Source organism: Bison bison, unplaced genomic scaffold (assembly GCF_000754665.1).
Source record: "Bison bison bison isolate TAMUID 2011002044 unplaced genomic scaffold, Bison_UMD1.0 scf7180017864146, whole genome shotgun sequence".
Lineage (NCBI taxonomy): Eukaryota > Metazoa > Chordata > Mammalia > Artiodactyla > Bovidae > Bison > Bison bison.
The window spans coordinates 3,474,458-3,490,729 of record NW_011494718.1 but is presented as its reverse complement, the minus strand read 5'-3'; the positions used below and the strand labels follow the sequence as shown (position 1 = coordinate 3,490,729).

At 41.9% G+C, this 16,272-nt stretch overlaps 1 protein-coding gene across 1 annotated transcript in view; it reads left to right on the top strand.

The window, feature by feature from the left end:
• TRIM2 (tripartite motif containing 2) overlaps positions 1-16,272 on the top strand; it is a 128,288-nt gene that overhangs the window by 52,827 nt on the left and 59,189 nt on the right. The window lies entirely within an intron of this gene.

The window sequence follows — 16,272 nt, the reverse complement described above, 5'->3', positions numbered from 1 at the left end:
GTTTTTTTTTTTTTTTTTTTTCAACAGAGTCCTTATTTTGTTTTATTTATCTATTTTTTGGTTATACCATTCCAGCTTCCCAGGTGGCTCAGTGGTAAAGAATCCATCTGCCAATGCAGCAGACACAGGAGACCCAGGTTCAATCCCTGGGTTAAGAAGATCCCGTGGAGGAGAAAATGGCAATCCACTCCAGTATTCTTGCCTGGAAAATTCCATGGACAGAGGAGCCTGGTGGGCTATAGTCCATGGGGTTGCAAAGAGTCGGACAAGACTGAGGGACCTCAGTTTCCTGACGGGATCAAACCCAGGCCCACAGCAGTGAAAGTGCAGAGTCTTAACCACTGGGTGGCCAGGGAATTCCCCGGGCTTCTTTTCTACTAAAAAGGGAAGGGGTGTGGTTGGTTGCAGCAAACCTTTTGGTGCCGGAATCCTTTGTTCTTGCAGCTATCCAGTCAAAATGTTCCTGTAAACCTCCTAAAAGACATTATTCTCTGTTCTGCAACTTTTTATCTTATATGAATGGAAACGTGTTATACTTTTAAAGGCCAGAACCTTGAGAGAGGGCCATCCTGTATATTTCAGACCTGTAGACAGCCTTCTTAACTTAGAGCAAAGGCAATAGAATACAAAAGTTAAAGCAAAAAAAACAGATCCAATATGGAGTCAGATTTGTCCTTCCCTGTTAAATTCTGTCTCTGGGTTTGCTTTGCTTTGTATTATGAAGGTGCTTTCTAAATTCTAAACCACAAAGCAGGTACGAAGAATTGCCTTTCCATAATGGTGTCTGATCCATCTATTTTCCAGCTCTGAGATGAGCAGAACCTTTCCATGATGCTGTATCGCTCATCCGTTTGTAGGGCTCTGTCACTGCACATCTGCTTCCTGGCTGCTTGCTATGTGACAGGCACTGCATAGGGGCTGTGGGGTTAGAGGTAAGAGATGGAGCTGGCAGTAATTTCCAGCAAGGGATGCTGTGGAGCTCATGAGCAGACACCCAGTCCACACGGGGATGGGAGGGTCTGGGATGGAAGGAGCCACAGGGAATCCTTCCTAAAATTCGGCTGTCTTTGTGGAGTTCTGGAGGACTTGAAGGAGTTAACCCGGGAGAGGAGTCAGAAGAGCTTGCACGTTCCTCTCAGAACAAGCGGTATGTTTCTTGCATTGGTTTCAGCAGAGTGAGGGGACAGAGATACTTGTAGGAGACCCTCCCGTGTGCTGGGGGATGGCAGGCATCCTGCCTCAGGCACTAAACCTCAGTAGTATCTCCCCACCCCCAGCCCCCAGACACATAATCAGTAGGACAGTCAAAAATGCCCCTTCCCATTCCTGAATGCATACCCCACCGCTCCATTAGGGGGATCGGTGCCCTTCCTTGGTTGAGAAATTCTGCTTAAAAACGCATGGTGGCATGACTTAGGAACCAGAGTGTAACTGGGAAGGCTACAACAAGGAAAAAAAAATGTGGAAGGCAGAGGGCAGATCATAAATGGCCCTAAATGGGAGATAAGTAGACTGTACACAAAGGACTTTGAATTGAACCTGACACGTAATCCATCAATAAATTTCAGTTCTCTATCTCCCAGGGTCCTGCCAAGCCCAGTTCTATTAGCACCTCTCGTGTCTTACACGTGTGCACTGTCTGTATACTTCCTGAGTGACCGCAGTCCAACTGGCTGAGGACAGTTAGCTCTCTAACGTCTATTCAACTGGAGGGAAACACTGGGGAGAGACGAGACAGCACCCTGAAGTCTGCACGGCACGCAGCAGACTCACAAGGATCTCGGGCTCATCTCTGCTCCTGGGGCTTTACCCTCTGGCTGCAGAAGGTCTCAATGCAACTCCAACCCAGAAAGAGTATATAGTTTCTTTCTATAGTGGTTTCTAAAGAAACCACTAGTCAAGGACTTACCATTCCCAACTGCAATTGTCTGCTTACTCATCCATCTCCCACTCTGAGCTATGATCTTCCTGAAGGCTGAGCCACCGTTCTGTCCGTCTCTGTATACTCAGAGCCTGCTCAATGCCTGGCACATGCTAGACATTCAGTGATTGAGTGAGTAGGTGAAGCTTCTCTGACTGCAAGCCAGGCAACAAGACCAAGGATCTCTCCCACTTTTTCACCGTCCTGTGAGAACAGAGACTCACTCCAAGTGTATGCCCCACAGTTTGGGTTGAGTGGAGGGGTCAGAAGAAATGATGTCAGAGGGGAGGACTAGATTTCGATGAATTTGGCTACTGGATTCATCATGGTCAGTAAATTTCATCAGAAACACAAGAGGAGAGGAGAGTCCTGTCTTAAGAAGTCACGGACTGTTGTGATAGCCTATCTTAGGAAAAAGACGTTGTAGCTTGGCGTGGGATGTGCCTGCCTTTAGTTCCCAGAGTGGATTCTAATTAAATTGTAAACTTCTAGCAAACACCTGTATATGAATGTTTATCGGAGAAGGCAATGGCAACCCACTCCAGTACTCTTGCCTGGAAGATCCCATGGATGGAGGAGACTGATAGGCTGCAGTCCATGGGGTTACTAGGAGTCTGAGGTGACTCAGCGACTTGACTTTCACTTTTCACTTTCATGCATTGGAGAAGGAAATGGCAACCCACTCCAGTGTTCTTGCCTGGAGAATCCCAGGGATGGGGGAGCCTGGTGGGCTGCTGTCTATGGGGTCGCACAGAGTCGGACATTACTGAAGCGACTTAGCAGCAGCAGCAGCATATATGAATGTTTATAGCAGCATTATTTATAACAGCCAAAAAGTTGAAACAACCCAAATGTCCATAAACAAAATACCCATCTGCTTATCTGTACAATGGAATATTATTCAGCCATATAAAAGAATGAAGTGCTGATACAAGCCACATGGATGAACCTTGGAACTGTTCTGTAAGTGAAGTAAGCCAGACCCCTAGATCAACATTATTCAGATCAGATCAGTCGCTCAGTCATGTCCGACTCTTTGTGACCCCATGAATCGCAGCACACCAGGCCTCCCTGTCCATTACCGACACCTGGAGTTTACTCAGACTCACGTCCATCGAGTCAGTGATGCCATCCAGCTATCTCATCCTCTGTCGTCCCCTTCTCCTCCTGCCCCCAATCCCTCCCAGCATCAGAGTCTTTTCCAATGAGTCAGCTCTTCGCATGAGGTGGCCGAAGTACTGGAGCTTCAGCTTTAGCATCATTTCTTCCAAAGAAATCCCAGGGTTGATCTCCTTCAGAATGGACTGGTTGGGTCTCCTTGCAGTCCAAGGAACTCTCAAGAGTCTTCTCCAACACCACAGTTCAAAAGCATCAATTCTTCGGTGCTCAGCCTTCTTCACAGTCCAACTCTACATCCATACATGACCACAGGAAAAACCATAGCCTTGACTAGACGAACCTTTGTTGGCAAAGTAATGTCTCTGCTTTTGAATATGCTATCTAGGTTGGTCATAACGTTCCTTCCAAGGAGTAAGCGTCTTTTAATTTCACGGCTGCAGTCACCATCTGCAGTGATTTTAGAGCCCAGAAAAATAAAGTCTGACACTGTTTCCACTGTTTCCCCATATATTTATTATATGATCCCATTTGTGTAACAGGCCAGAATAGGGAAATCTGTAGGGACAAAAGACTGAAGGCAGGAGAAGGGGACGACAGAGGATGATTTAGTTGGACGGCATGACCAACTCGATGGACATGAATTTGAGCAAGCTCTGGGTGTTGGTGATGGACAAGGAAGCCTGGTGTGCTGCAATCCATGGGGTCACAAAGAGTCGCACACGACTGAGCGACTGAACTGAACAGATAGAGACAAAAAGTAGATGAGTGGCTGCTTAGGACTGTGGGGGATGGGAAAGTAGGGAGTAACAGCTAAAGGGAACAGCTTTAAAAAACTTTTTTTAAATTGAGGTATAGTTGATTTATAGTGTTGTGTTAGTTTCCAGTGTACTGCAAAGTGATTCAATTATACTTTTTTCAGATTCTTTTCCATTATACTTCATTACAAGATGTTGAATATAGTTGCTGTGCCATACAGTAGGACCTTGTTGTTTAACTATTTTCTATCTGCTAATATATAGAATTGTATGTGTATCTGCTAATCTCAGAGTCCTAATTTATCTCTCCTTTGGTAACCATAAGTTTGTTTCCTGTGTCTGTGAGTCTCTTTCTGTTTTGTGAATAAGTTTATTTGTATCTTTTTTTTAGATTCTATGTATAAGTGATATTGTTGCAGGAAGGCGGACCCCTTCCAGGGCCTGAAATTGGGCTCTTGTCTAACGCTGGGAAATGAATTGCCGGAGGAGACACATGTGCTGACAGAGCAAGAGATTTTATTGGGAAAGGGCACCTGGGTGGAGAGCAGTAGGGTAAGGGAACCCAGGAGAACTGCTCTGCCACGTGGCTCTCAATGTCGGGTTTTATGGTGATGGGATTAATTTCCAGGTGGTCTTTGGCCAATCATTCTAATTCAGAGTCTTTCCTGGTGGCGCACGCATCGCTCAGCCAAGATGGATGCTAGCGAGAGGGATTCTGGAAAGTGGACGGACACGCGGTGTCTCCTTTCGACCTTTCCCGAACTCTTCCAGCTGGTGGTGGCTTATTAGTTCCGTATTCCTTATCAGGATCTCCTGTCGTAAAACAGCTCATGCAAATGGTTACTGTGGTACCTGGCCAGGGTGGGCGGTTTCGATCAGTGTGCTTCCCCTGACAACATCACATGATGCTTGTCTCTATCTGGTTTATTTCACTTAGTAAGTTCATCTCTGGGTCCATCCATGTTGCTGCTAAGGACACTATTCCTTCCTTTCATAGCTGAGTATGTTCTGTGGTGCATGTATGTGTATATAGTTACCACATCTCTACCCATTTGCCTGTCGATGGGCGTTTAGGCTGTTTCCACGTCTTGGCTGTTGTCAGCAGTGCCGCTGTGAACATTGGGGTGCATGTATCTTTTCAGACTAGAGTTTTCTCCAGATCAATGCTCAAAAGCAGGATTGAAGGAGCATATGGCAACACTATTTTTAGTTTTTTAAGGAGTATCCATACTGTTCTCCATAGTGGCTATACCAGTTTCCATTCTCAGCAGCAGTGCTGGAGAGGTGCTTTTTCTTTACTCCCTCTCTTAAATGATGAAAACTGTACACTTGAAGTGGGTGAATTGTGTAGTATGTGAATTATATCTCAATAAAGCTGTTAAAAAACAGAACTTCTAAAGCAGGTGTTAACCTGAGCTTTTGAGAACTGTGTACTACGCCAATTTGGGCATGTCTCTGCATTTTTCTGGATTTGTCAAGTTCACCAAATTCTTTGTGACCTTCCCCTCCTGCCCCTCTGCAGAGCTGAGTGCCCCTTCACCGGGCTTGCTGCAATGCCTGATTACACAGAAAGGATTTAATGAATATTAATATTATTAAACATGCAAATTTAATTTTTATCATTTAAATAAAATAATTAGTGTCTACTTTTAAACTAGTCACTAACCAAGGAATAGAAAGAATGCGTTTCTTTCCCTGCTCCATTGCTATAGAAAGGGAATGATTATGGATTCCATTCTGATACATAGGGTTTTTATATTCTAAAGTATTGTTTGTAATATGAAGACCTCCATTCTGATATATAGGATTTTTATATTCTAAAGTATTGTTTGTAATATGAAGACCTAACTTTTTTTTTTTTTTTGAAGACCTAACTTTTTATGTGGCTTCTTGCTGGTCATTTTTGTTACCAAAGCCTTTTCAGGATCAGTTAAATGACCTGATAGAGGAGTTATGTTAATATGTCAAGTTTGACAAGTTTCTAACCTTTGAGAACTTTGGCGTCATCAGAAAAACAAAAGGTTCTGTTGGCCCCCTGAAATAAATATTGACTTACATGATTTTTTCCTGAATGATTAGAACAACAAAAAACAGAGAAATATCATTTGCATGATTTGACTTTGAGGAACTGTATTTTATAGACCCTTTCCTGGGTAAGACCAAAAAAGGAAAAAGTAGAGCCTTGTTGAACTGGGCTGTTTTGCATTTAAAAAAAAATTTGCATTGGTGTTTCAAGCTAGTTAAAAAATCTAAGGAAATAGATTTTTTTTTTCCTTACTAAGGGAAGTGAGTTTGTGCTCTCACACTCCACCCAAACAGTCTTCTAAATTCGAACTTTTCCTACTGAGCTCCTGCGTGCCTAATTTCTTCCTGGGATCTTTGGCCACTGCATCCCCTTTTGCTTACTTGGCGGCACACCCTCTCTCTGGTTAGTAAGCCTGTCGGCTGCGAGCGCAGGGAGCTGTGCACAGACAGTCCTCCCCCTGGTAACCGTGCAGCCGGTTCTGGTGATGGTGCCTCGGCCCAGCACAGGAGCGTGGAAACAGCTGACTGCTGACTCAGAGGGGAGCGCAAGCCACCCACGAATCTCATTGCAGCTCGCTGCTGCATCCCGATCCCATAATCCCTTGCTTGGTCTGCTGCAGTCTTTTCAACAGACGCTGAGTGAGAAAAAGATGTCCTGGGAGATAAAGGTTGATTGGTTTCAATACCGAAAGGGGTCTCCCACTTGTTAATGACCCAGAAACGTCCCTGCCGACTTTCCTGAGCCTTCTCTTGTCTCCTCCATTTTTCTCTTCCTCTCTTCTGTTCATGAGCTGGCACATCACTCCATAGAGCAGAAGATATGCTGGGCTGCTGATGATGGCTGCACTGCATGGTAGGGAATTTTAACCAGTCTCTTTGCATGGTGCTTCCAGACTCGAGACGTGAGCAGAAATGTGCATTGTTCTTTTGGGTGGCTGCGGGCTGCAGCGCCAGGTGGGGGAAGATGTCGTTCTTTGCCTCGTTCATTAGTCTGTCTGCAGAAATGGGTAGGTCCTCGGTGTTCATGCTGCTTAGTCTTAGGCCAGGGGAATAACTAATTCATCCTGCTGCCTCTGTTCTGGCGTTTACCCCTCTCTTCTCTCTAATGGTGATGTAGTATGCTCTGTAACTATCAGTCAGAGGGAGACCCACTCTGCTTAAACAAAAGCATCAAATTAGCAAGAATAGGGCGATCATCATGCCAGATTTTTCTTATCAAGTTTCTAATGTGATCTAACTGGATCTTTATTTTTACTAGTTTTATTTTAGTGTGTATATAGGCCTATTTTAAATATAAGATTTTTTTCCCTGTGCATCTCGCTGTTGGGTACAAAAATGGGGATGAAATGTTTAATTTGCAGGATTCCTTCCTCGGTACCCCAGGGTAGAGGAGACTGTGTGATTCGACCCTCCCCCACTGTGTCCTCTGTTAGGGAACCCTGGGGTTAAGTGCCACAGTTCCCAGTTACCATTGGAAACCCAGTCATTCATAATGCATGACTCGACCCTCTGAATTCTGAATGCCATTGATGATCAGAAAATGTGCAGGAGAACATTTGGGGCCTTTTCTGACTTTTTTTTTTTTTTTTTGCTGCCTTTGAAATAGACTCAAATCTGGGTGGAGTTCAATGGCAGCACTACATAGAAAGGGGAAAAAAAAAATCTTGGGTTGGACCTTAGGTTTGCTTCCTGAAACAGTAGGCATCATTTTTGTATCTAAGAGCTGTTTGTGCAACGATGCCCCACCCTGCCATTATTCCTTATTGGGGTGGGGGGCAGGGGATTAGGAGAGCAAGTAGGAAGGCTATTATTTTAAATTAAAAATGGAATGTTAATTAGTAGATTTCTGAACCCAAAGGTAAAATGATATTTCTGTCTTAAGAAAAGATGGTTTCACTATCAGCTTTAAGGAACAGGTCCATAGATTCAGAACGAGGCATTTTAAAAATTATTAGTTCAATTCTTTGGTTTAGATCATCTTACAGTAGTTTTATTCCTCATGAGTAAATTGTGAGTGGTTTTTTGTTCTCGGCTTTGTTTTAATCAGACTGTGTAAGGAAAGCCATTTGTTTGCCCAGATTCTTCAATCGATTTCTTAAGTATTAGGATTCACTCCTGCCCACTGTGAACCTGTTTCCCGGTGCCTTTCAGTATTTTTGGACAGACGCTTTAGCAGCATCCTTCCTAACCCACTGTGTTGTTAAGTAATGCACGCCCCTCCAGAGCAAGCACACAATGAGAAGTTTCGTGTGTGCCGTGGTGGAGAAAGCAGCTTTTTGTTGCAGAGATGTGAATAGTGGCCTTTCCTAAACCTCCAAGTGTTTCTTTCCAGTTTTCACCTAGAAAGACACGAGGGGTTGGCATTGGAAAGGTTAAAACACTGCTGAATGTAAAAATGTTCTCTGGTAGAATGTGCTGTTTCAAGAAACAAGAATACAGCGTATATATAACCCACACATTTTTAAATGGAGAATAAAATCTATACATATTTTCACCATAGTTAATGTTATAATCCTGGGATGACTTAATTTTTTTATTTATATGATAACAAAAGTTGAGTGATTTTGTTGCTTGTGAAATATGGTAAAAAAAAATACTCATTCTTTGTCTTACTAAAGTAAAAATGTCCTTCACTTGGATTTCTTTAGACATTAATTTCTCTAAACTTAGGACTTTCTTTTACCTATTCTTATTAAGTAGAAAAAAATCCTAAACATGTAGCTATTTATTTAACTAAGCTTAATTTTTAAGACTCCCTTGTGCTTTTTTTTCATTACCTCTCTGATAAAACTAAGACTTCAGCCAAATATTTATGTGTATTATTGAGATGTATAGGAGAGAAATACTTCCAAACTTAAAAATTGCCACAAATTTTTTACAGTCATTTTTTTTTTCTTTTAAAAAATGTGACCAAGTTACTTCTAATTGTGGTAAAATTCTCATTTGTAGACACCCGTGATTACTTTTCAAAAAAAAAATCTAATACCATCTGTGTCCCTTTATTACTTATATAAGAATTTTAGTGTAGATTTATAGGATCTGCTTTCTATTAGGGTTCTTTGAATATCATTATTATGCAGTTTATCAGAATTGACCAGATCAGGCTTCCTCGAAGAATTTGCAGGTTCAGATTAGACCAAATACTGAGGGAAAAGAAACCAAATGTAATTATTCAAATAACATCACTGGAGGAGATATTCATTCCTGCTTTTTACCTGCCAGGCTCCCCTTTTCTGCTTTACCCACTCTGCGTTCATATTCTCTATTGAGAATTCCATTCTTCTAAGTGCTTTTATTATTATTATTAGAAACTTATTAGTTTAAGTAAACCTTTATTCTAATCAACAACAGATTTAAATAATATGCTTCCGGGGGAAAAACGTATTGCTGCTATATACGCCTGTGTCTGTTGAAGTTCCGATGTAGAATAGATTTCTCTTCCCCTTTCTTGCTAATCTCACCCACCTCCTGGGGCTTAGGGCCCTGGCTGCCCTCTGCCTTTCTCCAGAATATTCAGCCTCTTTGTGTAGTCCCCAAGGAAAGCAAGGGAAGAGACTTGGCAAGGTGATGGATGTGGGGAGAGGAGACCCCACTCACCCTGACTGTCCCAGGGCACTGTCAGATGAATGTCAATTAGCCTGACGACTTAACACTCCCCATCACACAGACCCAGCCTTCTGGAACTTTGAAAACCCAAAGCAGATCTTAAGAACTGACTACAGAAGGTGAGTACTTTCAGGAAGAAGGCAATGGCAAACGTTGGCAAACTAAAGAAAGAGGTAGAGGAAACAGGCATAACTGTCATATCACAAGTTGGGGGCTTGGCTTAAAAATCAGCTTCCATATGGTCAAGCTCAGCAGTCTAGGGGAGCTGTCATACATCTGACCCTGGGAAGGAGAACCCTTGGAAAGCTTGGGCACACGCCTCCCTGGAGACAGAAGTTAAAGCCGATGGCTTCCTGAGGCCCCCTGCCCCGCCTCCACGCACACGCACATTCCTCCCATCAAGAAAGATACTGCATCTGGCTTTTCTCATTTACAAAATGGCCCATTTGGGATAGAGGCTTGATTGAACTGGAAATAGGTCACCCTGTTTTAATTTCACTGAAGATTGTCCTCTTTTCTTTCCTCCAGTTGAGTCCTCAGTAACAATGCAGATTTCATTGCAAGTGGATAATAACATGCTCATAAATTTGAAAAATTAAAAGTACCTTGTTTTTTGAATTGTATTTTAATCCGTACCTTGAGCTCCAGGTACCACCTGCTCTGGCAGGTAAAAGGTAGTTTACTGTGAGTTTATAGGTAATCCCAGTGGTTCAAGAGCTTCTTCCTATAAATGTAAAAGAAGACTTTTAGCTTCTTGGGAAGTCGATTTAAGCACATCTGCACCATTGTTGTTGGTCCAATAAAAATTTAAAAAAAAGTAGCTATATTAACAAATAAACTCATTTAAGTTCCACAAAGAGAAGCCATAATCCAGGAATGCCGTAAAATTAAACAATGGAAATGGAGTCTAGTGTCTTAGGATGACATATAATCAAATGTGCTGCCGCCTACCCACAAATCACATGTTAAAATTTGATTTTGCAAAGGATTCTTGACCTGTTTCCCAACCATGTTTCTTAGACCAGCCAGACAAGCTTTCACCAATCTCCCTTTCTCCAGAAGACGTTTTCAGTCTGTTTTTCTCTTCTATCCTCTCTCCCTACTCTTCATCACTCTACCGTCAGAAATAAAGGGTTGGGATAGTTTTCCCATCTCAGTGGTGTAATTTGGAGTGGGAGATACGGTTTCAACTGTGGAATTGTGGGTGCAGGCATTTTTCTTTCATTTCATCTCCTCCTATCAAATTCTTCTTTTCCATTTGGTTGTAATTTCCACCAAGTTGTAGATTTGAGAAAGTGAATCAGGCAAAATACCAGAGATGATGTGGGGAGGGAAATGCTGGGGCAGGATTTTTCTCTGCCCAAGGATTTTGTTATCTGATGGTTACATTGTTTTTACGCACACAAGCTGTGTTTAATTGGCAAGCCCCCACTAACATGGAATTTATGTGTCAACCTTCTTATATTTTTTTTATTTCCATGCATATGTGTCTTTAGTAGTTCTCAATTTCTTTTCCTGCATTTGTAAGAGTGTTCAAATATGTCACTAAATATTTAGCTTCTGGATCATGGTTTATGTTGCTAATCATTAGACTTATATGGGAAGACAGGTAATGTCTGATTTCAGGTGAAAATGTTCAAATGCCCGGTAATAACCATGCTCTTCATCTTGTAATTTAGCAAGTGCTGCTGTTTTCTGCTGGGACTGAGTCTATTCCCGTGTTACACTTTCATTCAGTCCACTTACAAAAATGTGTCAAGAGACTCGTAGACTTAGAGAACTAACTTGCTGGGGGAAGGATGGGGAGAAAGGATAGTTACGGAGTTCGGGATGGACATGTACACACTGGTGCTGCTGCTGCTGCTGCTAAGTCACTTCAGTCGTGTCCGACTCTGTGATCCCATAGATGGAAGCCAACCAGGCTCCTCCATCCCTGGGATTCTCTAGGCAAGAATACTGGAGTGGGTTGCCATTTCCTTCTCCATATTAAAATGGAGAAGCTGTATTTAAAATGGATAACCAGCAAGGACTTACTGTTTAGCACATGGACTTCTACTCAATGTTATGTGGCAGCCTGCATGGGAGTGATGGATGCATGTATATGTATAGCTGAGTCCCTTTGCTGTCCACCTGAAACTGTCACAACATCTTAATTGGCTATGCCCCAATACAAACTAAAAAGATTTTTAAAAATGTGTGTACTATGTACCAAGCACAGTTCTGGGTGCCGGGACTACTGCAGAGCAATCAGATAAAAATCCCTGCCTTTGTGAATCTTATGTCGTAGTGTGGGGGTGGGGTGGGCAGGAGGCAATATTTGCAATAAATACATCGCACCCTGTATTGGAAAGGGACCAGAGGGCTAGGGAGAAAAATGGAGCAAGGACGGGGGTGCTAAGTGCTAGGAGACTGGGGCAGGCATCAGTTTTAAAGAGTGGGCAGACTGAGATGGGGACATTAAAGCAAAGATCTGAGTGGGGAGCGAGCCCCGCTGTGAGCAGCTCTGTTGGTTTTCCACCAGCAAGGACCCTCAGCTAGTCTCCCCACGCAAGAGCTCTCACAGCTGGCTCGTGTCGGTACTACACTGATGTTGGCTGTTGGTGTGGTTTCAAAATGGCTCGCTCTGCCCTGGCGTCCATATCAGTTCCTCTCTCGGCCTCCTGTGAACAGATGCTGCTGGTTCCTGCATCCTGAAGCAGGCTGGCTCCTGCAGAGACAGAGCACAGCCAGGTGTGTTCATGTGTGTCTTGCGGATCCCCAGCTAAAGAGTAGTTCTGTATTCTGATTTTTGTTACCATGCTCTTAATTTCTGCTGGTTATGTATGTAAGAAGGATCTCAGACAGTTCAGAAACCAAGAAGGGGAAAGGACAGTAGCTGAGAATCTAGATAAGTATTTACACGCGTGCGTGCTAAGTCACTTCAGTTATCTCCAACTCTTTGGGACGCTATGGACTATAGCCCGCCAGGCTCCTCTGTCCATGGGATTTTTCAGGCAAGAATACTGGAGTGAGTTGTCATGCCCTCTTCCAGGGAATCTTCCTGACCCAGGGGTCAAACCCTTGTCTCCCATGGCTCCTGCATTGCAGGCAGATTCTTTACCCCTGAGCCACTGGGGAAACCCAGTAAGTATTTACAGCTTTTCTAATCCAAGGAGACCAGAATCTGCAGTTGTGCCCAGATGCTTTGATGGAGAAAGGCCGTCAGATGTTTCGTGGATACTCCTTGTGCATATTCAGATGGTTGGAAGCGTCCCACAGTGCTTACGAGTGCATTTTGTGCCTCCGTTTTTCTAAGCACATTCTCCCTCCAGAAAGCAGTCAAATTTCTTTTTACTGTGGCTATCCAGTTATATTCAGGGAATGATCATTATCTTGGCAAAGTCTTGGTTTGGAGCTCTTTGGGGGTTGGAAACCTTTTGTTTGATTCTGGGAGTCCTGAAGATCTAGAAGTCTTCATCAGCTCACTTGTGACTGATTGTGATGTTGTCATGATTTTAAATTACTGTTAATGAATAAACTTAATTTACCATATAAATTAACAATACTAACAAAGACTCCCTCTCACCCACTACAGTAATTATCATGGAATTAGAGTGAAAATTAGAATGAAATGTTTTTTATTTCCTCTTTGGAGAATAAAAATGTCTGCTCAGGAAACTTCATTTAGTCAGCATAGATCATTTGATTAGAACAAATGTTTTTTTCTTGCCAAAATTGAAAGTTTAAGGTTAAAAAAAAGAGTAAAATCCAGTTTGATGTTTTCTTTCTGCTTACTTCAGTATTCAACATGACTGATTATTTCAATGAATATGCTCTTTGACTTGACTGTGCTCAATGACATTGTTATTATTTGTCTTCTTTGACTGTTTTCTTTTGTTCCAGCATGTCTCACTTCTCTGATTGAACTTATTCTTTGACTAAAGTTTTCCGCAGGCAAAAGGTAGGCAGAGGACATGATGGGGGCAAGGACCATTTGATCCTGCTCCGTTTTAGCGTGAACATTTCCAAAAGCTATTCAAAATAAAATTCTTTTTAACTGATTTTAACTGAAAAGTTTAGTATGATTTTTTAAATTTTATTAATTTTATTTATTTATTTAAAAACCTTTTAAATTTATTTGGCTACGCTGAGTCTTAGTGGTCACACATGGAATCTTTAGTTGCAGCATGTGAGATCTAGTTCCCTGACCAAGGATTGAACCAGGGCCCCCTGCACTGGGAGCGTAAATCTTAACCCTTGGACCGGCAGGGAAGTCGTATTTATTTTTTAATTGAAGGGTAATTGCTTTACAGAATTTTGTTGTTTCCTGTCAAACCTCAACATGAATTAGCCATATAGTATGATTTAAAATGTATATATATGGAACGCTTGGTGTGTCATGCTTGCTCAGGGCCTAAACCAATCTTCTGTATTGTTCCAGTGTAAATGCTGCTGAAAAGAGAAGTCTATCATCTTTATAAGTCACACGCACACACACACACCCCAGTAAAGTGTTAAACTTGCTTACGACTAGGTAACATGAACTTATCAGAAGGCAGAAAGCTTGCAATCCAAACTTTCTGATTCACTGATTTTACTGGATGACCTTGGACAAGTCATTTAAACCCCCGGCTTTGGTTTCCTTATCTTAAGGCCAGACAAATCCATCCCTTCCCTATTCTTGGGGATATCTTAGGGATGCAGTCAAAGAAAAGTAGATGATGTGCTAGCACTTTGAGCTCCTGAGAAAAGAGCTGCATTTAATTCAGTCAATGGGTATCACTCTCTACTCTGGTACTTTCATTCTATGCAAGTCTAGCAGATAATGCTGGCTAATTAGATCTGTCTCACCTACGCAGTGTAACTAATGCAGGGAGTTCCATTGGAACGTGACACTCGTACAGCAGGTGCTTTTACGAGCCCCATCTATTTATTAATCATCCTCTTTAGAGAACTTACCCAGAAGGCATAGAGCTGGAAAATGGGCGTGTCATGTCTGTATCCGTTCTCCAATAGATTTCTGCAGAAAAGCTGACATACATTTTTAAAAGTTGATTTAGTAGAGAGAAAGAAGAAACACCATTTGTACTTGGAAAATAACATTTCTTTTAGAAAGTGTGAAATTGTTGATTCTGTGAACACAGGTCCTGGATCAAGTTAAAATGTTTGTAAACCAAGCTTCCATAGCACAGCCTTCTGAAAACCCAAGTCTAGGAGACTTACAGTGGTTTAAAGGGTGAAAGGGTCATGGGTTTGGCATTCTGGCAAACTTCCTAACTGAGCCTAAACAATCCATAAGTACTTCCCTACTTCCCACCTAGGGTCATACTTTTTTGTTGAATAGAGCATTTCTATTGGGATTTGGGGCGGGAGCTGTGGACACCTTGGCAAATATTAGACAATTAGTAAGTGAATTTTAGCCCAGCCTTGGTTCACCCCTGTGGGACAGAAGCCAGAAATTCTTTAAGGTGATAAATGGAGTTGTGTTTTATGTTATAATTTTACCCTCCCCTATTCTTTCATAACCCTCTGCTTTCTTTGTTACCCTCTTCCAATTCTCTTTTGCTGACCTGAACTGTCACATTTTGAAACCTCCTCTGGATTAATTCACTTCACCAGTCCCTCAGATACCCCCACACGAACACCAACAGACACTGCTTAAAATAATAGAGATTGCCTCTAGCCTTTGTCCCTGCTTCATGACAAATACATATTAGTATGAAGCCTATAAACCTTTAGTTGTAAAGAAAATGCTTTGAACTATATACAGAATTTTTATTGAAAACTTCTAATTATTCCATTCCTGCATATTAATAGTATATAGGGAAGGAACCATTTTTCTTCTATACACTTAAGTTCATACCTGAAGCCTGTGAATTAAAGTGGCAAAAGACAGATATCAGAAGAAAAAGATATACACATTTTATTGATATTTCTTTTTTTCAAGATAAAATTTGTTTTATTGAACTTTATCAATTGAATATTTAAAATTTTACATTGATAGGAGCTTCACAGAATAGAAGAGGCAGTTAGACCCAAGAGCTTATATACTATTTCAGTAAGAGACCATAAACTGTGGAGAATTGGCTAGGCAAAGGAAAAGTTTGGACTCCTAGGGACAGTAAATTGTGGGAAGGTGACCAGGATGTATATGGTGGATAAGGGTTGTTTAGTCAAGTCTGTTGTGCAGACTCCACTCTGGTGACTAAGAGTCGTCTTCTCTTCCTGGTATTGAAGATACCCGGCATCTTTACAAATGGGAATGGGTGCCCTGCCTTTGTAGACAGATGGCAGAGGGAGAGAGCTCTTCTTCATCTGCTATTTCTCAATTGACTCCAACTCAAAATAATCCTTAGGTCATAGTGGCTTATTTGGAGGTGTCATATTATGACCCCCTTCAAGTATAATAATTGAGAAAACACATTCTATCCTAATAAGACTATTCTATTTAATATAGACTATAATAGACTATATTTTAATAAGACTATAAATATATATTCGGATATAGTCGAGGCTGAAGGTGTGAACAGGCAGAGCTATGTGAGTATCTATCCCTTCAGCTGCCCCTGCTTTGAAATCCAGCAAGATAGCTCTTTTTTTTTTCTTGTAGCAATTTAATTTTTAATACAATTTTTAAAGGTTACTTGCCATGTACAGTGGTTACAAAATATTGGCTACATTTCCCATGTTGTACAGTACATCCTTGAGCCTGTCTTTCCCCCAATAGTTTGTATCCTCCACTCTCCCATTGCTGTATCCGTATGTCCCCCCAGCCTCTCCCCTCACTGGTAAGCACTGGTTTGTTCTCCATATCTGTGAGTCTCCCAGCAAGCTACCTTATTCTAATTTTTTTGTTTGCCTGGTGGA